The sequence below is a fragment of the Orycteropus afer genome, unplaced genomic scaffold, assembly GCF_000298275.1.
Source record: "Orycteropus afer afer isolate SDZICR_OR568_19922 unplaced genomic scaffold, OryAfe1.0 scaffold00139, whole genome shotgun sequence".
In the NCBI taxonomy this organism is placed as follows: Eukaryota; Metazoa; Chordata; class Mammalia; order Tubulidentata; family Orycteropodidae; genus Orycteropus; species Orycteropus afer.
This window is the reverse complement of record NW_006921726.1, coordinates 6,369,047-6,374,468: the sequence shown is the minus strand read 5'-3', so window position 1 is coordinate 6,374,468 and position 5,422 is coordinate 6,369,047.

Sequence of the window (5,422 nt, the reverse complement as noted above, 5' to 3'; positions counted from 1 at the left end):
TCTGTATACATTTATGGTATTTCTACAATGAACAAACAAACAAAAATTAAGCATAATTCTAAGTTGCAAATAGATAACAAAGGGGGAAAAATACTTCATTTTCTCTTTCACAAAAATTCACATCTTATGGGCCTACAGATTTAGACATATACTTTGAAGTCTAAAGTACACAAGGTTCTCATCAAACAATTGTCATTAGCATCCGTTTATAATCTACTTCAAATCAGAAACATCTTTTTACTTTCTTACTCACTCCCCCTCCTTCACATTCTGGTAATTTCCTACATGATTTCTGCTTCTTCTTCTGTAAAACTTGCCCCAGTTAAGTATTTCTTTCCCTTTATAAAAACTCAAGGAGCTCTGGTGGCTTAGTGGATAAGGCATTTGGCTGCTAACTAGAAGGTCAGCAATTCAAACCAACCAGCTGCTCCACAGAAGGAAGATGGGGCAATCTATTTCCGTAAAGATTCACAGTCTCAGAAACCCAACAGAGTTAACTATGAGTTGGAATTGACTCAAGGGCAGTGAGTTTGGTGTTGGTATATTACAAAAACTGCAAAGTTTATTTGTAGTACTATTTCATACCACTCTCTTGACACTTAATTTCAATTGCATGCTTATATGGAGCCCACTGAAGAGCATAGATGTCTCCTTGAAGACTAAGGTGCACTAACCCAAGCTATGGTATTTTTAGTAACCTCATATGCATGTGAGAGCTAGACAATGAATAAGGAAGACCAAAGAAGAGTTGATGCTTTTGAGTTGTGGTGTTGACGAAGAATGCTGAAAGTACCATGGACTGCTAAAAGAACTAATAAATCTGTCCTGGAGAAAATGCAGCCAGAATGCTCCTCAGAAGTGAGAATGGCCAGACTACATCTCACCTACTTTAGTCATGTTGTCAGAAGGGACCATTCTGTGAGGAAGGATATCATGCTTGGTAAAGTGGAGGGTCAATGAAAAAGGGGAAGACCCTCAAGAAGATGGATTGACACAGTGGCTGCAATGATGGGCTCAGGTATACAAAGGATCATGAGGATGGCATAGGACCAGGGAGTGTTTCATTCTGTTGTACACAAGGTCCTTATGAGTCAGAGATGACTCGACTGTACCTAACAACAACAACATGGAGCCCATGTCATGCCCATTGTTCTATCTTATTCCATTCTGTCTTTTAATGGTAGAGATACAATTTGGTCTTGAGGACACCATGTTCTCAAACTAAGGATACACAGCCTTCCAATCTTTAGCAGAAAAGACACTTACATTCCCAACAACCATTTCTCCCTTTGCTTGGTAACAGAACCCTGGGCAGTGACCAACTATAAAAACACCATTTCTCAGCTCTCTTGAACATGTGTGTATTGGGGGGGCAAGAAGGGGGTATGTGCTGTAGATAGATGTAAGTGGAAGTTGTTGGGTGAGGTTTCTGGGAAAGCCCCTTCTTGGCCTTCTCCCTCTTCCCCTTTCACTGGGAACATCAAATGATTCCTGGTGTATAATGGCTGTATCTTGTCATCTCATGACAGAAGTTTATGTAATAAGGATGTCTGAGCAGAAAGAGGGGCTAAATTCTTCATAACTAGATAGAACAACCATTCCAAAGTTAAATTGTTTACCTCTGTTTATCAATTCCGTTTCAATCAGAGAAGCAGATTCACTAGGATGTGTGTGTGTGGGGGGGGGGTAGTAGGTATAGGTGTGTGTTTTGCTATAGGGATTTGACCCTAAGCAACTTTGGGACTTAGTTAAGAAGTAAGGTCTCTGGGTGGCACAAACATTTAAACACTCAACTATTAAGTGTAACTTTGGCTATTCAAACCCACCCAGAGTTCAGAAGACAGGCCTAGTGATCTGTGTCCAAAAGGTCACAGTCATGAAAACCTCTGAAGCAGTTTTACTCTGCACACATGGGGTCCCCATGATTCAGAATCAACTTAAATCCTGGCAGTTTTGGTTGCTTCTGACGTTTGCAGTGTGAATATCCTGCAGAAGCTTTATGATGGGGCCAGACACATAAGCCTGGCCCAGGAGTTATTGATGATGCTAATCCAAGGACAGGTGGAGCAGTTGCAAGTCTACCCATTGCCCCACATGAATGAGGTAAGACAGCTGTAAAAGTATTTCTGCTTCTATCTACCCTCCAGATCTCCCACAAGAATCTCTTCTGTGACCCACCCTAACTGGAAATATACAGGAAAAGGAATTCTGGGGCATGCAATGTAGTCAGGTTGATACATTACAAAGCAATCATAATCCGGATTTCTTTAAAATTTTTATTTAAACCACTTTATTTAAGACTATGTTATTATCCATCAAATTAAGTCCGTAACAAATACTGGGTTCCTATAAATAAAAGTTGACTAATAGCTGGGCTTCATAATGAATATTATCTATGGACCCAGATAACTTCAACACAGAGACTTTTCTTATCAATATGTAATATATATAATATTACTTAAATTATTAAAAAGTATATTTTAAGAAACGAAAACTAAAAGATCAAATAATATTAGGAGAATGCCTTTCTCTATTTCAGAAAGCAGGCTTTGAAAAGATATAATCATTGTCTATGAGATCAAGAAAGGTATGGCTAAGGAAATTATGAGCTTGTCGATTTTTTTTTTCTAATTTTTACAGTTAATATTGGATTAAAATATATATATTGACCTTTAACACTGGAAAGACATAAGCTGACAGTAATCATTCATAAGTACTATGTGATGGCTGTGCATCAACTTTGGCTAGAGCATGATTATGACTAGTTTGGCAGCTATGTAATGATATAGTTTTGACAGTTATGTAATGATGCCGTTATCCCAATTTTGTAATATATTGCCATCACCTCCATGATGTGATTTGATGTGATCAGCCAATCAGTAGTAAGGGGAATTTCCTTGGTGAGTGGCCTGCAACCAATATGTATGTACATTCTGACAAAAGTCACTGTTTTTTTCCTTGCTCATTATCATCTGACCTCTGGTTCTTGGGACTTGAGCCACTGACATGCAGTATTACCTGACAGTCTTGGAACTTGTCAGTCTCCACAACATGTGAGCCAGGAGCCTGCTGTCTGACATGTCAATCTTGGGTTCATCAGCTCCTGCAGCTATGTGACTCAGGAGAAACCTCCAGCCTGATGTCTGAACTATGGACTTGGGACTTGCCAACCTCTACAATCACTTGAGCCATTTCCTTCATATTAATCTCTCTCTCTCTCTCCCTCAGTGAAATTTATCAGAAATATGTGTATATTTCACTGGTTTTTCTTCTCTAGAGGGTTCAGCCTAAGGCAGACCAATTGCAGACTTTATTCTCAAAAGGTACTCATTTCTGACGAATGACCTCAACAAATGGGTAACTAATACTTGCTGGCCTATTTTTAAATGTTAATATTCTGGAGGACTTTCTATTTCTATGCTTTAGATTTTCTGCTCTAGATACAGGGGGAGGAGACAGATAGACAGATAGTGGCCAGCAAACAGACTTTGATTCATGGTAACATATGTACAACAGAATAAACGGTACTGCATTGTCACCAGTATATTCAAATCCATCATTGCAGCAATTTTGCCAGTCCTTTTCACCAACGGTCTCCTGTGCCCTTGCTGGCCCTCTGCTTCACCAAACACAGTTTCCTCCTCCAATAATTCATTCCTTCTGATGATATGTCCAAAGCAAGCAAGTTAGCCAATGTTCTGTTATAATCCATAAGTTATTATTAGCTAATTTTTGAAGTGAATAACCAAGCCTTTCTTCCTAGGCTATCTTAGTCCGGAAACTCCACTGAAATTTGTCCACGATGGGTGACCCTGTTGGTATTTGAAATACTGATGGTATAGGTTTCAGCATCATGGCAAAATGCAAGACACAAACATATGATAAATAGACAGACATATGGTGAAGAGTAGTAGTAGTGGTAGTCATAAATAACAACAACAGTGATTGTTGTTTGTTATTGTTAGGTGGCATCTAGTCAATGCTGATTCATAGTGACCATATGTACAACAGAATGAAACACTCTCAGTCCTGTGCCATTCTCACAACCCTTGCAATACCTGAACCCATCATTGCAGCCACTGTGTCAATCCATCTTGTTGAGGGCCTTCCCCTTTTTCATTGACCCTCCACTTTACCAAGCATGATGTCTTTCCCCACAGAATGGTCCCTTCTTACAACATGACCAAAGTAGGTGAGATGAAGTCTGGCCATTCTCACTTCCAAGGAGCATTCCAGCTGCATTTCCTCCAGGACTAAAGATTTATTAGTTCTTTTAGCGGTCCATTGTACTTTCAGCATTCTTTGCCAACACCACAACTCAAAAGCATCAACTCTTCTTTGGTCTTCCTTATTCATTGTCTAGCTTTCACTTGCATATGAGGCTATTGAAAATACCATGGCTTGGGTTAGTGCACCTTAGTCTTCAAGGAGATGTCTTTGCTTTTCAGCACTTGAAAGAGGTCTTTTGCAGCAGATTTGCCCAGTGCAATACATCTTCTGATGTCTTGACTGCTGCTTCCGTGTTGATTGTAGAACCAAGTAATGTGAAGTCTTTGACAACTTCAATCTTTTCTCCATTTATTGTGATGCTGCTTATTGGTCGAGTTGTGAGGATTTTCATTTTCTTTATACTGATCTGTAAACAACAGTGAGTAAGTACCTACTAGATACAAAGAAGGAGCCCTGGTGGCATAATGGTTAAGCACTGGGCTGTTAACCAAAATGTTGGTGGTTCAAACCCACCAGCAGTAGCTCCATGAGAGAAAGACATGGCAATCTGCTCCTGTAAAAATTACAGCCTGGAAAAGCCTTATGGGGCACTCTGATAAGGTTGCTGTAAGTTGGAATCAACTCAATGTCATAAAACAACAACAGATACAAAGAATGGTAAGTGACACTTTAAGTATGCTATGGAGTTTAACTTAGCTGTCTTATGAGTTATCTTCGATAATTCCATTCTATGGATGAGGCTTAGAGAGGTTACTTAAATGGCCTTAAACAAACCAACCAAAAAAACAAACCAAATTCACTGCCGTCAAGTTGGATCCAACTCATAGGGACAACCACTTGGGTTTACAAGGCAGTATCTCTATGGAAGCAGATTGCCCAACCTTCCTTCCAAGGAGTGGCTGGTGGGTTTGAACTGCCAGCCTTCTGGTTAGCAGTCAAATGCCTTAGGCACTATGCCACCAGAGGCCCCAAAACAAACCAACAAGCAAGCCTAATTCAGACCAGGTCTATTAGACTTGCAGTCTTTTATTCTACTCCTTCTTACTACTCAAATTACAATTGCATGTTATAGTCTAAGACTTTCAACTTGAATTCCACATCTGCTGCTATTGTCTAAGGCACTTGACTGCTAACCAGAAGGCTGGCGGTTCAAACCCACCAGCCACTCCTTGGAAGGAAGGTTGGGCAATCC